This window comes from Durio zibethinus, chromosome 27 (genome assembly GCF_047325235.1).
Source record: "Durio zibethinus cultivar Kanyao isolate XHJ-2024 chromosome 27, ASM4732523v1, whole genome shotgun sequence".
In the NCBI taxonomy this organism is placed as follows: domain Eukaryota; kingdom Viridiplantae; phylum Streptophyta; class Magnoliopsida; order Malvales; family Malvaceae; genus Durio; species Durio zibethinus.
The window spans coordinates 7,222,008-7,238,786 of record NC_143188.1 but is presented as its reverse complement, the minus strand read 5'-3'; the positions used below and the strand labels follow the sequence as shown (position 1 = coordinate 7,238,786).

Sequence of the window (16,779 nt, the reverse complement as noted above, 5' to 3'; positions counted from 1 at the left end):
GGAACCTCAAAATTCTATATGCAATACCATACCAGTAACCACGTCGCCCCTGCTTGAATTTTTTTCTGCTGATTCGGCTAGTGGTTTTTCCTTTCCGGTATGGTTTCCTTCTACTGGTTCGTTTCTGCTGTAGCTCACGTCCCTCTTCCTTGCATCGTCTTCTTTTTCTGGTTTTATTTTCTGCCAACTTTTCCTTCTTTCAAGTTTGGCTCTTCCCGTTTCGTTCTCTTCTGTTTTCCTTTTGCTTTTGTATTTTTTTTGCTCCACGTTGCCAGTGCCACTCTTATTTTTATTTATTTTTTTTGCAGGCTGCCTTCTCTTCCACAATGTGTTTCTTCTCCTGGCTTGTGCTTCCCGTCCGTTCACGCCCATGTTCTGCTGCAGTCTTTATTTTTTTCCTTCTCCTATTTGCCGCAGCCCTCTTCCACTTTGCTGCTAGTTATTTCTTCTTATTTTGCTGTTTCTTTTTCCTGCCACTGCTACTCGTTCCGTTTCCTTTTTTTTTCTGCTCACTTCTTCACGTTTTTTTGCTGAACCGTGCCACCTTGTCTGATACTCCTCTTATTTTGGTGCGTTTCCTCTTGCTGCTTGTCTCTTTCCTTTCTCCCTTTTTTTGTTTTTTATTTTCCTATTTCCTCTCCTCTCCTGCAACTGCCTAGCGCATCAAAGCCTCCCTTTCATTTATTTTTTTTCTGCAGTTTTTTCACTGATGTTCACGTCTTCTTGGACGGCCTTGGTTTTTCACTGGTTCCTTCCTTTCTCCCTCGTCTTTTCTCCTTTGTTCTCCTTTTGTTTTTCTTTTGCTTCCTTGCGTCTCCTCTTGCCGCCTGCTTCCCCTCTCTGTCTTTCACGTTTTTAATTTTTCCTACAGTTTCTTTCAAAAGGCTCCCACATTTCCAGTAGTTGGTAGCTTCACCCCCTTTTTTCGGTTTCCCTTTTCAAGTTTTCTTTTCACTTCAAAACTTCCCCTTTGTAACCGGCCACCTCCTCTTCTGTAGTTTTTCATTCCTTCACCTCAGCTGCCATCTTTCATCCACTTTTGGCTTTCACCTTTTCAGTTTTATTTTTAATTTCTTGATGTGGCTTTGAGTTTCATGCAAACCAAGCATGGCTTGGCTGGATAGGCTTTCTTTCTCGGCCATGGGTTGGACCTTCAACAAGAACCTAATAGTTTATGGGCCTTGGTTTTAATTTGGGCTTAATATTTATGGCAAACTTGGACTAATTTCCTTTATTTCCTATTTGATTTTCTTTGGCTATTTTTGTCGAGTTTAATAGTTTACTTAGGTCATTATTTTCATTTTTTAAAACTTTTAAATTTTTATTTTTATTACTTTTTATTTTATAGGTTCTCATGATCCTATCTTGGGCCAAGCTTTCTTTTTATTTATTTATTCTTTTAATGGCTAACAATGGGCTATTGATGAGCTTTGAAAAGAACTTTTTATCAAGCCTTTTGTTAAACCTTTTATATGGTCGTTTGGGGTATTATTTAGGCCTATGCAACTTTTGAGCATTTGAAAATGGACCGTGTAATGAGCCTATAAAATTATAGTTAGGTCCAATTGCAAAACCAAGCATGGGATAAAATGATAAAATATCTTCAACAAAATTAGGTGTCGATAGCTCCCTTCTTTGCCTATTTATGAGGATCAAGAATAATGAAAAAGCATAGACAACAATTTTGTCTGGATGCTACTTCTTAAGAAATTTTTTCTTTTTTGTTTCTATTTATTTTTTTGCTTTTGCCTTTTTTTGTTATTTTGTTATTTGCCTTTTTTTTGTTATTTGTTATTTTGTTATTCTATTTTTTTTACAATTAGGATTAAATCGTAAGTTGAAATATAAGAATGATCGCGATTAAACTATAGGTTGAATGAGGTGATTGGGACTAAACTACAAGATGAAAGAATTGACTGCTAATCTGGATTTACGAACTAGCTCATCTGTGCTTTCATGCCAGATAATTTGGACTTAAATTTCCATTGGTGCCAAATAATCTGGGTTTAAATTTTTCTTAGTGCCAACTAAACTGAGCTTAAATCCTGTGTGCTAGATACTCTGGGCTTAAATTTCATTTGGTGACAACTAGCCTGGGCTTAAATTTTCCTTGGCACCAAATAATTTGGACTTAAATTTTCCATTGTTCTAACTAATCTGGGCTTAAATTTTTTTTTGGTGCTAGCTAAACTGGGCTTAAATTTCATTAGGTGCCAATTAATCTAAGCTTAAAGTTTCCTTGGTGCCAAATAATGTGGGCTTAAATTTCATTAGCTGTCAGCTAATCTGGGCTTAAATTTTTCTTAGTACCAAATAATCTGCACTTAAATTTTCATTAGTGCCAATTAAGCTAGGTTTACATGCCAACTACACTGAGCTTAAATTTTCGTTGGTGCCAAATAATCTATGCTTAAATTTTCATTGGGTGCCGGCTAATATGGGCTTAAAACCTGGGTGCTAGCTAAGGTACGATTATATTTTCATTAAGTGCCAACTAAATTAAGCTTAAAAATTCATTAGGTGCTAACTAAATTGGGTTTAAAACTTCATTAGGTGCCAGCCAACTAGGCTAAAACTTTCATTGAGTGCCAGCTAAACTAAGCTTCAAAATCTAGGTGCTAACTAAACTAGGCTTAAAATTTGGGTGTCAACTAAAAAGGGCTTAAATCTTTATTAGGTGCTATCTAAACTGGGTTTAAAACTTAGGTAGACTTTGATTTTTTAGGGAATTGGCAATCTCTATCAAAAATGAAAAAAGAGAAAATTTTCCTTTCCAAAAGATTATATGGTTCTATATCCAAAGATTTTTGTTGATTTAAAAAGACTTCACCACTTAAAAGGGATAAAAGGGATATACTTTTTTAGGGGCTTACGTGCTAGCTAATCTGGACTTATGGCTTCTCGATGCTAGCTAATATTGGACTTAAAACCTAGGTACTAGTTAAACTGGGCTTAAATCTTCATTTATGCCAGCTAAACTAGGCTTAAAATTTAAGTACTAGCTAAACTAGGCTTAAAATCTGGATACCAACTAAATTGAGCTTAAATCTTCATTGATACTAGCTAAATCGTACTTAAGACGTCACTGGTGCTAAATAATCTGAGCTTAAAACCTGGCAGCTAGTTAAACTAGGCTTAAATTTTTGAGAATTGGCGATCCCAATAAAAAATGAAAGAGGTAAAAATTTTATTTCCAAAAGGATTGAATGGTTCAGCACATTGCATTTTTTGTTCATTTAAAAAGGTTTCTCCACCTAAAGCGAATAAAAGAGGTATATACTTTTTTCATGCAGGCTCACAGATGAAGCATAAGTTTTTTTAAAACATGAAGCCATTTGAAAAGAAGCAAGTTCAACACTTTTTTTAGCCTTCTTATGTAACATTTTGATATATATCAAGTTTAGTTGTAAGGGCTTGAAATTTTAAAGGTTATTTGGGAATAAAAAAAGGCTGAGATTTTTTAAATCTACCCTTTTCAAACTTTTGGAACTCTGATAATTTGGATATCTTAAAAGGTCTAAGTTATTTTTTTTCAACATCCACCTTATCTAGTATTAGGGATGGCTTTCAAGGCTTGCTCTAGACTATCCTTTTATAGAGTTTTTACCCTAGAACCACATTCATTTTTTATTTTTATTTTTATTTTTATTTTTATTCTTTCTCTTTTTTTATTATTGTACCATGCACTTAAGAATTCAAACTTATTCAAAAAGGCATAATGGTCCCAACAAAAAATTAGGTAATAAAAAAGGACCAAAATATTCATAGTTTTCGTGGCCACTTTTTCAAGAGAAACTCTTCAATTTTTAGGCATCTATGCTTGATCCAATACAGACTTTTCATAAGATGTAACATAAGCAAAGGTTTTGGTTTTCAATGAAATGGACAAACAAGCCCAAAATAAGTGTTTAAAGGTAATAAAAACTAAGGAATCATTTTTTTCATTTAAAGAATTCACTTTCTTGTACTTTCCACCAATTCACTTTTTTTTCTTTTTTCCCATTCTTTTATTCTTCCTTTTATTCATTCTTTCATTTTTCCTCTTTTTCCTCACATTTTCTTTTGCATTCTTTCCTTGAGTCGATTCAAAACTTTTGAGAACTTTTATATTGGAACTTTGCCCCAACACATGGGATTCCATTTAGATATCACTCTTCTTAACCTCTAAATGCATCATTTTTGCCCCCAGTATGAAAGGCGATCCTTAGTTAGGGTTTATTGTTGAAAGAATATTTATCAGGCTTAAAGGAGTAGCAAAGGATAAATTTTTACATTTATGAAAGGATAATGAAAGATGACCATTTGACATTTCAAGCATAAACACTTAAATTGAAGATTGGTTTCCTTCGAAAAAATGAATTTGAAGAAAAGTTTTCATTTTGAAAAGTTTTCTCTGTTTTTGTTTTTTTTTATAAATTTTTGGCTTTTTCCTTTTAGGTTTTTAGGGTTTTTTTTTTTTGCAAAATTATGGAATTGTCAAGACTTTATTTGAATTTATTTGAATTCTTTAAGTGCATGTGTCATAACCATTTTCTTTGTCTTTACTTTTTTCTTTCCTTTATTTTTTTGCTTTTTTTTTTTTTACATTCCCTTCATAATTCATACCGTAGTCCACTTTGCTATAAATGCAATTCATGAAAAACGTCCATTTTAACAAACCATCTTTAATGAAAGTTATTGTAGGAAAATTGTTATGTGGAATGAATGAGACAAAGGTCATGTGGAATAAACCCATTTAAGGTGTCAAATGTTTCATGTCATTCCACAAAAAAAGAATGAATAGGCTAGTCATAACTCAAGTTGTCTTAAAGACAATGAGGTCTTTTTTTCTCTAATTAGCATGCCCCCAAAACATTGGGCTTGGCTAATTTTAGGTAAAAAAAAAATGAAAATGTTGATAAATCTAAGGTCATTTTATCGAACTTGGGTTGGCTTTAATGTTGAAAATTTTTAGAGCTACAACTTGACATTGACACATCAAATTATCACATTTGAATTCTTAAAAATGTCATATATGCTTGATTTTCTAAGAACCACTTTTTCTTTAAATTGTTTGTTTCATTGTTCATTGCCTAGGAAAAGATTATCACCCTTGGATATCATACATCATCAGGAGAGGACAAGGTTCATGAATTCAAATTCATGGCTTGTGAGAGGTCATGACTGATGAAACTGAGTTAACTGGATGATTTAAAAATTGGTGTTTAGGCATTTGAGACATTTCAAATAGTGATCGCCAACTTTTCTAAGACTTAAAACTTTCCTTTTTTCTTTTTTTATTTTTATTTTTTTATCTTTCTTTTCTTTTTCAATGTATTTTTTTTTTATAACCTTGGGACCTAACTATTTGAAACTTTATTCAAATCCATAATTTCCCTTTTTTACTATTTTTTCTTTCAAAGGAAGCCTATAAATCCAAAATTTAAAGGACATTAAAAGACCTTAAATGACAATATAAATCCATAAAACATTATGATGCACAATGTCTACTCATGCAATCCAAACATTCAGACTTGAACCAACAATTTACATTCCCAATAGTACTCTTGAGATGACATTCAAAGTTACAAAAACAAAGTTCCCCACTTGGCGTTTCAACTTTAGCATCATTGACTCATGATTCCACCACTATCAATCGTTAAAACCACTAACTAATTCTTTAAACTTCTTGGAATCTATATCAATTAAAGTTTGAATTACCTCCTTAAAGACATTACAATCTTTTATGGAATGCCTTTCAACCCATCATGAAATTCACACTTAGCATTGGGATAATACCATTTCGGGTGAAGAGGCTTTTTGAGTTTTATAAAGACAATAGAAATCATATAATTTTTAACAAGTAAGGTGAAAAGCTCAGCCTAAGACAGGAGTGAATGATACATCTTGACTTTCTTTCTCTTACAGCATTGTGAATGACTTAGGTTGATCTTTTGTTCTGTGAATATTTGTGGCAAAGAAACTGGAGACACAAATGAGGTAGTTAAGGAAAATTACCAGCCCAAGGTGTCAACTGGGAACCAAAATCATTCACCAAATCTTCTTGTATCATTGTGAGGTTTCTCTCATTTCGCCATTCAATAATTATCTCTTAAGCGTATTTATCGAAAATATTCCCCTACCTTTCATTCGGAATTTCCACATTGACATTCATAATTCTTCTCTTTTTTATCCCATCCTTGATTCTACCCATAGCAAATACCAAATTAATAAATTTTGAGAATGTATTACTAATCAACTTATCATAATAAGGAAAAGGAAAGGTATCCATAAATAGGGAATTCAATTCCCTATTAGTTAAAGGTAGTTGAACTTGTAATGCAACCTCTTTCCATCTAGCAGCATATTCTTTATAGCTTTCATTGGAGCTCTTTTTCATGTTTTGAAGGGCTAATCAATCTGGAGCCATCTCTAACAAGTATTAATACTACTTAAAAAATGCTTGAGATAAGTTCTTCCAACACTGCAAAAAATTTTTCATATACTGACGTTTGGTTTTACTGATGGTCAAATTGCATCAATAAAAGAAACTTTTACTAACAAATTTTTAATATCGTCAAAATATACCATACTTATACCAACAATTTATTTAACCACCAATATAAATAAACTTTTCTGATATTATGTGACTATCCGTTAGTATAAATATGTTATACACTGATGGTTATTAATCTAATTGTTAGTATAGGCTCAAAATAAAAAAAAAAAAAACTATTGGTTTTTATTTGGGAAAAAATTAAGAGGTTTTTGAATGGGATTATTCAAGGTGTTTTTTGCTAGAAAATGCCTCAAATAATCCCTTGAAAAACCTAAAATATACTAGAAGGAAAGATTGAACCTATAACCTTATGGTTAATAATTATATTCTCAACCGATTGAACTACTTTAATGTTTTTATAAATAAAAGTCATTATTTAAACTAAGAATAATCTCCTCCTAAAGGGGATTATTCAAGGCATTTATGAAGTGATTATTCAAAGCATTTTTTGCTAGAAAACACCTCGAATAATCCTTGAAAAACCCAAAAAATGCTAAAGGGAAGGATCAAACCTACGACCTTATGGTTAATAATTGTATACTCTAACTGATTAAGCTACTCTAGTGTTTTTATAATTAAAAGGTATTATTTAAACTAAGAATAATCCTTTCCCAGAGGGGATTATTCAAGGCATTTTTGGCATCTTCTCTCATTGTTTTAAGGATTATTCAAGGTATTTTTAGCCAAAAAATACCTTGAATCCCTTGAAAATCCAAAAAAAAAAAATGCTAGAATGAAGGACTGAACCTACAACCTTATGGTTAATAGTTGTATGCTTTAACCGATTGAGCTACTCCAATGCTTTTGTAATTAAAAGGTATTATTTAAAAAAAGAGTAATCTCCTCTCAGAGGGGATTATTCAAGGCATTTTTGACCAAAAAATGCCTTATATAACCTATTCAATTTTTTGTAAGAGATTATTCAATGTGTTTTTTAGCCAAAAATGCCCTGAAAAATTTCCTCATAAAAATTGAAGGGGATTATTCAGGGTGTTTTTGGCTAGAAATGTCCCCATTCAATTTTTTGTAAAAGGTTATTCAAGGCATTTTTTGGCCAAAAATACCTTGAATAATCCCTTACAAAAATTGAATGGGGTTATTTAAGGCGTTTCTGGCAAAAAAATCCTTGAATAATTCTTAAAATGTTTAAAATCATTTTCTTTCCTTCCACCTCCTGCCGACTTTATATACTTAATCTCTACCTCCCATCAACTCTCTCCACCCATCGATACCCATAGCCTAATCTCCATCTCCCACCAACTATTTCCACCTCTCACCGACTCAACAAACTTAAACCCATTTTGTTTTAGATCTGAATTAAAGTTGAAGCATCAAGACTCTCATCATTTCTCAAAGGTATTTTTCATTTTTTGCATTTCAATTTTGTGTTATCAAGCATGCCTATTTTTTTTGTCCTTTGACTAGAGCTGGCTTTGATGATTGAATGTTTTGTGAAGAAGTAATAACTTAAGACAATTGAATGTTTGGGGTTCACAGAATTTGTACCAAAAACACCCAAATCTTTGCAAGTAGTGACTCAACACATTTACAACCTTAGTGTAGGTACAACAAAATAGTAAATTACATTGTTTAAAAAAATTTCTTGTAGTTCAATAATTAAATTACATATTTTCCCTGTATGTAGGTAATGATAATCAGCTTATAAATAAAATCTTAGATCCATCTTATCTAAAGAGTGGATAGCGGCCCTTTGGAGACCTTCAAACAATTCTAAAGAATTCAACAACTTCAGCAGTTGCTTGGGTTGGTAAAGTAAAGGGAGCCTATAACAGTGGACAAAGTCTTTTCAGCAATCATTTGTTTATAGTTTCTGATATGCTTGACTTGACCTTGGGAACATTTCCTATGTTAATTGACTAGTAAAAGCTTAATTTGACATGGAATTCTTTATTGGGTTTTACTAATTAAATAGGTATTTGGACTTGTGATGGCATCATCTTACTTTGGGGAGTTGTTTATTTACTTCAAATGCTATGTTTGTAGGCATTAAATCATATATATTAATTTTTTTTTTGGATTTGGTACAATGACGATAGTTCTTATCTTATTTTAAATTTATGGATTATAAAACAATTTGGTTGTTGTTTTATTTCAAATGTTATTAAATACTTTTACTTTTTGTGTATTTTTACTTTATATGAAACCATATCATATTATGATTATAAATAAATTAGTATTAATAATTGAAAATATAATTCAAAAAAAAAGTTTTTACTAATGTCTTAAAATTTATACCGATGCATTTTACTATTGGAATATTTTAAGCTAAACTTACAGTCATCATGGATTGTCAATAAAAGTTAAAACATAGGCTATACTGATGGACATTGACCATTGGTAAAAGATATACTAATGGAGACATCATCGGTATAAGTTGAAAACATTAAAACACATAAGTCTATACTGACGGGAATAATCGTCAATAAAAGGTATAATGTGAAAAAATACATTAGTTGCTATACCAATAGCTATACATATAGTGACAAACTAAAACCGTCAGTATATCTATGTTACATATTCTGATAGCTTAAAAATCATTAGTATAGGTCTATACCGACAAGGGATATACAAACAATTATAAATTCATTGAAATAGATATTTTGACCATCAATATAGGATTTATTATGCTATACCGATGAATTTTTAAGTTTACTGATGGTTTTTTTAGCATTAGTATAGAGCAATTTTTTTGTAGTGCAAGTGCAAATTTGGTTACTTTTCAAACTATAATACCAATTGGTTGCAGCCCCAATCAAACTTTCTTGAAAGGCATGAATAAATAGCTTTTCATCACCAGCATACCCAACCATTTTTTGACAGTATTAAGCTAAATGTATCTCAGAACATTTAGCTCCATTATACTTCTCAAATGTTGAAACCTTGAACTTGGGTGGAATAATCACATTTGGAACTAACTGGATTCCTTTGTATCATAAGATTTATCCTTACCTTCATCAACTTAAATCTTTTCTTCCAATAGACTTTACCTCCTCTGTTCACCTAAACTATACCTTTCCTTATAGTTCCTAAGCTAGGTCCTTCAACTTGATCATTTCCTTAAGTAAAAAGTCCCTCAATAATCTCTTCCATATTTCTTATCAAATCAATATTCTCCTAATCCTTAGAAAAAATCGCTAGAATTATTCTCAAAGTAATTCTTTCTTTTTAAAGCATACTTGAATTGCATTCTATTGAATGGATACATAAATAGATGAATGAATGAATAACTAAATGAATGAATGAATGCACATATGACAAAACTCTTTGGTGAAAAGTGCGAAAATTGGAATAGGAGCAGAAATTAGAAGCAAACCATAATTCACATATCTAAGTTCAAAAAGACAATATCATACAATCATAAAAAAAAAAAGCATTTTCCAATAAGAAGAAATTTGCAATGCATTTCATTTTGCCAACCAAACTATCACTTGAAAACAAAAACCCCATCCATGTTCATCACCATGCCATTCCCTTTTTATTGTTCTTAAATTTTTAACCCCCTATTGTTGTTGGATCGAACCATTTTGCATTTATGAATGATTGCACCTTGTGTTTGAGACCATTACAATTCTCAATGGAATGCCCCATAATCCTGCCATGGTATTCGCATCTTGCATTTGGGTTGAAATATTTTAGGTATGGAGACTTTAAAGGCTTTGAAGGCACAAAGGCAACAAGGTGTCTCTTAAATAGATAAGAAAAAATTTTTCCATAAGAAATGGGAATAGGATCTAACTGTTTCTTTTTCTTGGGTAATTTTTAGGCAACAAATTGACTAGGAGTCCAAGCATTTAGTGGTGGTGCAAAAGTTTGGAGTTAAGCAATTAGCTGAATAGGTGGTTAAAAATAAAAGGCTGGAAATGTGTACTTCTCAAAGATTGTATGAAGTTTTAGGGTTTAATCCTAGATCCTTGGAAAAGAGATCGAAGATAGACATGAGAAGGATTTGAATGCAAGTTCAAGTTCAAAACAATTGGTAAAGGTTGCATGGAACCCGGTGACTCTATTTTGGAAATCAAATTCTAGAGCTTAGACACTTAGGTGGTCAAAAATCATTCTTTTCTTTTATGATCTTGTCCAAAATTGCTTAAACCACTAAATGCTTTAACATACTCCAAGAATGTACTAGGCCTAACAAAATCATTTGATTGTAACCCTATGAGTTCATAGTACTTACTTGGGGTGAAGTTGGTTAAAACCCTTAAGAAGGCACAAAAATAAATTCCTTGGGCCTATCAACTGTCTTTGTCAACTTAGTGAGCTATTTTGCCATCTCTTGAAAGTCATGACCAAACTCCTTTTGATTGCATTCTAACACTTTAATTCAGGTCTCTAATTGATCTTCCATATTTTCAGGTTTTTATACCCATTAAAACAAATGTTTTATTTCAAAGATTTAAACTAAAAATGCTTACGCTATTATTCTTGCTGAATGAATGACACAATTCCTAATTTGCATGCTACACAAAATATGTCTATAAATGCCTAAATATGATAATGATGCAAAGATATATACAAAAATGGAACAGCCCAAAATATATAAATTACCTTCACAATGAATGTAGAATTTATTGATTAAATTACAAAAAGATGACAAAGTCCTTACCGATCCTAAATTTTTTTTTCTTTTTCCTCCTCTTTATTTGGATTTTTTTTGGTTTCTTTTTTTTAGTTTTGTTTTTTTATCTTCTTTTTTTTATCTTATCTTTATTTGCCCTATTACCTTAAACACAAAATGCATCAAAGTGTCCCATATATCGTAATTAGTAATTTCTATTGAAGAGATTGGCATGGCTTTCAAAATAATTTCAACAAGATATTAACACTACCGATGGCTTCATAAAAGCTATTTTTGCTGATGACTAGCCTAAAACAAAACAAATACCCCCTCTTAAAGTATAATGCCTATATGATATGTGCAACAAAATTAAATACTGTATAAATAAAAAGAATCAACAATCCAGACAAATAAATAATAAAAATAACAAAAACAATCATATAATATAACAAAATAATAGAATATATACAGTGTCCTAACTTTTGGTGATTTTTTAAAAAGGCTGCATGGCTCTACCCTATGCAGGCTTCATATAGTGCACAATATGTTAGGTCAAGATTTATTCATCTAAAGGTTCTCGAATCAAACCTTACATCATCGTCCATTACAGACTAATAAGGCACAATAATCCTTGCCCATTATAGGCTACCAACGAAAAGTGTTTGATTTGAGTGGAAGTGTTTCACTAGTAAATACAGAGATTATCACATCACAAAAGCATAGCAACTTCATTTCCTCCTAAAAATGATAGAGCCTAGGTCTAAAGCTTATGCATATAAGTGAATATGCAAAAATGTACAAAACAATATATTAATCAAAACAATGTATATGAATTACAAAAAACAAAGTTAAAATAAGATAATAACTAACAATGCAATGCATTTTATTATTATTATTATTATTATTATTTTAAAAATTAAAATGAAGCAAAATTAAATTAAACATCAACTAAAATCAATTAAATCCAAAACTTTTGATAGCACATGATTAAAATTTTAGCTTAACTCTTAAAATGTCTCTAGTTGAGTTGCCAAGCTATTATAACGTATCGGTTTAGAGATTCGATCGCTAAACATAATTATTTATAAACATGAAAAACATGAGAAGTCACCACCAATTTTTTTAAGGTATGATTGGCCACCCAAAAATGTTATCTTTTTAATAAAATAGTAAAATGGATTTAAAGTTTATTAAAAGGATACTTTTGGTTTACGAAAACATAATTGGGTTTGAGAATCAATTACAAATGCGAAAGATTAGCACTCCTACAGTGCCCATAAAATTAGTACCAATCAATCATGTACTATTTATAAATTCGGATAAAAATTATTTTTTTACGAATTTTAATTATAATTCCCTTCATTTTTAAGAAATAAAATCAATTAAAAGATGTTCTTTATGAATATTATGAAAATCTTTAGATTAAAGAAATATTTGATAATTTTCCAACATATAGATAGAATTCAAAGATAAGTCTTTTCGTCTAAGATTTAGCAGAACATTTTCTTAAAAATAAAAATAATATATTTTTTAAAATTGATAACTATTGGTGACTCTCCAAAAATTATTTTTCTTGAAATAGTATTTTAAATTTATTTAATTTTTTTTATTTTTGAAATGAATTTTTCAAAGAGTTTTTATGCAATAAAAAAATGATATAATTGATATTAAGCATCAATAATTAAAACAAACATATATATGCATAATGAGTGTAAGAAAATAAATAAATATGTATATATAGATATATGCAAATGTGTTGTAAATGATGAGAAGAATTGAATTTGAAATCCGATTCTTAAATATAATATACCACCTAGATTCTTCAACCTCTAAGTAGAGTTTGGGATGCAACCTTTTATATTTGAAGTCTCTTCTTTTATATTTTATATTTTTTTATTAATTTTATTATTTTAATTATGGAATTACATAAAAAAATCTTAATGAAATAAAATTACCTAAAATACCCCATCATCGAAGCAACATTTAAAAACGATTACTTTATGAAAGATTTTCATAGTTTAAGATTTTTTTTTTTTTGTTTGAAATTTAGGACTTGAGGGCTTAAGTTTTCATATAGGATTTGGACGAAGGCTTCGAGGTTTCGCCTAAGGTTTAGGATTTCACCTAAGGTTTAAGGTTTCATCATGAGCTTTGTTTTAGGGTTTTATTTAGGATTTCTTTTTAGGATTTCACATTGGGGTTTTATTTAGGATTTTTTTTTTAAGGTTTCAGTTTTCATTTTAAGATTTCAAAAATTTACAAACCTCTTTAAAAATTTTTAACGTCTAGGCAAACTTTCAGAATGAACTTGTATTTTGTAATTTCCTAAAAATAAAATTTTTTTATATATTCATATATTTTCTTTTCGGATTTTTTTTAATGTTAGTTTTCATTTTAGGATTTCAAAAATTTACAAACCTATTTAAAAATTTTTAATGTCTAGGCTAACTTTCAGAGTGACCCTGTATTTTGTAATTTTCATAAAAATCAAATTTTTTTATATATTCTTATATTTTCTTTTCCTTTAAAATTATTATTACTATTTATTTAACCTTGTCTATTTTTCTAAAAACTGGATTTTTATATTTTTATTTATTTCCTTTTCATTAAAATTTATTATTATTATTATTATTATTATTATTATTATTATTATTATTATATTTTTGTATATTTAATAATTTTCTAACATGCAAAATTGTTATTATTTTTTAAAACGTGATTTTTAATTCCTTTCAACACTAAGACATGGATTTTCAAATTTTTAATTTTGTTAGATTGTTATTTTTTACATATTTTATTATTATTATTATTATTATTATTATTATTATTATTATTTATTACTACTATTTATTATTATATATATTTAATTATTAAGCTTATTAATCAAACCTATTATAATAACCATATCATACTATATTTTTTTATTTTTGATATCTATTATATTCCTATTCAGCCCAAAATTGAAAAACATACACAAAAAAAAAACAAACAATTGGCCCTACAAAATGCATGTGCCTAATCTAAAGCAACAAATGTAGATAATAAGCTTTTCCAGTTCCATCAAACTATGTAAATATATAAGTGAAATCTTCAAATCCCTACATTTACACCACATATATGTTAGGAAAATATGGGAAAATTATGCAAATTAAGGATGTTTTTGGCTCTAGTAAGTGGTCTAACAACATGAAAAATAATGAAAGATACCATGTAAGAAAGGAATGAAAGACCAACAAATGAATGAAACAATGGAACCTCAAGATTCTATATGCAAAACCCATATTAGTAACCACGTCAACTGGGGGAACAGATTCCTTTCATCCTTGTTTGATTTGCTAGTGGTTTTTCCGTTTTGGTATGGTTTCCTTCTACTGGTTTGTTTCTGCTATAGTTCACATCCATTTTCTTTACATCTTTTTTTTCTAGTTTTATTTTCTACCAATTTTTCTTTTTTTCATGTTTAGTTATTCCAATTTCATTCTCTTCTATTTTTCTTTTACTCCACGTTGCCACTCTTCATTTTATTTATTTATTTTGTTCGCTGCCTTCTCTTCCACTATGTGTTTCTTCTCTTAGCTTATGTTTTCCATCTGTTCATACCCCATATTCTATCGTAGTTTTTGTTTTTCTATTTTTTCACTTTGTCACAGCCATTTTCCTCTTTGCTACCTGTTTTTTCTTCTTATTTTTTTTGTTCTTTCTCCTGCCATTGTTACTTGTTTCATTTTCCTTTTTTTCTACTCATTTATTCACTTTTTTGCTAAATTGTGCCACATAGTCTAGTACTCTTCTACTTCTGGTGCCTTTCCTCTTTTCGTCGTCTTTTTTCACCTGTCTCATTCCTTTCTTCCTTTTTCCATTTTTTATTTTCTTTTTTCCTTTCACTTGTCTCATTCTTTTCCTCTTTTTTCCATTTTTTATTTTTTTTTCCTTTCTTCTCCTACAATTGCCCAACATATCAAAGCCTCCCTTTCAAATTTTTTTTTTGTTGCCTCTTCTTGAACTATTTTCTCAGGTTCAAGCTAAATGCTTTCTAATAGTGCTCTCTATACTTGCAATACATTTACCCTTTTCTAGCAGAACCTTCAATGTATTTTTTAAGATCTTCTTCATATTTTATTTCAGCATTTTTTGCCCTAAGATTTTTTTTATAGGGTTCAATGTTTTTGGAGGCCTCTAATATCATAGGGTCAAAACCCTCCTCTTTTAAATCTCAAGAGTTTTTCATCTTCTAATATATCATTTTTTCCCATAAAATCTACTTTAATTTGTTTCACAAAACTGGGAAGGTTTACCATTATGGGTCATCAATAAAATCATTATTCTTATCAGAATCCTCCATCTCATCATCTCTTTAAAAATAGATAGCATTACATCTTTTTTTGCCTTATCTTTTATGGTTAGATTCAAAATTGGTAGGCAAGGTATCTATAAAGTGGTTGGCTATGGCTTAGGCTAGTTGACTATTTGGTTTTCAAGGTTCTTGATCGATGCAACTTGGCTTTGGATGTTGGCATTACTCACTTGCATCAACTAGGTCAACATATCCTCAAAACTTAGTTTTTTTTCTTGGGTTGGATTGTAAGTTGGTGGATTTGAGGTGGTAGTTATTGTTTTAGTTGTTGATAGGTTAATGGTTTGGTTGGTTCCAAGAAAATTTTAGGTAGTTTCACCACCAGGGTTGTAAGTATTACTATAGGGATTATGGTTAAGCTTAGATTATTGGATGTATTGGAAAAGTTCTATCTTGAATTGATATTTTTCATTAGAATGAGGTTTTTCACATATATCACGAGACACAAATGGGTTTTGGATTGCATTCACATGGTTGGTTTGGGGTTGGTTTCCTAGGGCTTTTATATTTTTAGTGGAGGTAGCTAATTAAAAATTGATAAAGGTGATAACATCTATTTTAAATAAATCAGTAGACTTTTGTTTACCTTTTTTTCCCTACCCTACTGGTAGTTAGCAGCCATCTCTTCAATCATTCTATTTGCTTCCTCAAGAGTCTTACTTATAATTACCCTTCTAGTAGCTGAGTCTTAAGTGGTTCTCGTGGATGGTGTGAGACCGTTATAAAAAAAATCTACATTTGCAACTATTGGGTAATCCATGATGTAGGCACTTCCTTAACAAAACTTTGAATCTTTCCCATGCATTATATAATGTTTCACCAACTACCTGTAGAAATGTGGTGATCTCATTCCTTAGCTTTGCTGTTTTAGCTTATAGGAAAAACTTTGCCAAAAACTTTTGTACCAAATCATCCCATGTGGTGATTAGGTAAGTGATAATGATGTCAACCAACTTTTTGCCTTATCCCTAAGAGAAAAAAGAAATAATCTTAGTCTAATAGCATCATCAAACACACCATTATAGTGAAAAATGTCACATAATTCAAGAAAATTAGAAAGATAAAAATTAAGATCATCAATTAGTTATCCTCAAAACTGCATGGGACTTTGGACCGTTTGTATAATTGAAGGCTTGATTTTAAAAGTAGTTTGCTTGAATAGTTAGCCTTCTAATGGATGGTTGAAAACTATCTAAATTAGAAATTACGTAGTCCCTTAAAGTTCTTTGAGCCTCATTGTTTACATTAGCCATTGTTGTTGGTGCAAGTGGCGTTGATTATTGTTTTTTTCTTCATAATCAACTGAAG

The 16,779-nt window shown here is 30.3% G+C and overlaps 1 non-coding gene across 1 annotated transcript; it reads left to right on the top strand.

Annotated features, from left to right (window-relative positions):
• The first annotated feature begins 16,224 nt into the window (after positions 1 to 16,224).
• LOC149510881 (small nucleolar RNA R71) lies at positions 16,225 to 16,331 on the top strand. Its single transcript, XR_016334903.1, has one exon. It is a non-coding gene; the product is annotated as a small nucleolar RNA R71 (small nucleolar RNA).
• The last annotated feature ends 448 nt before the right edge of the window (positions 16,332 to 16,779 follow it).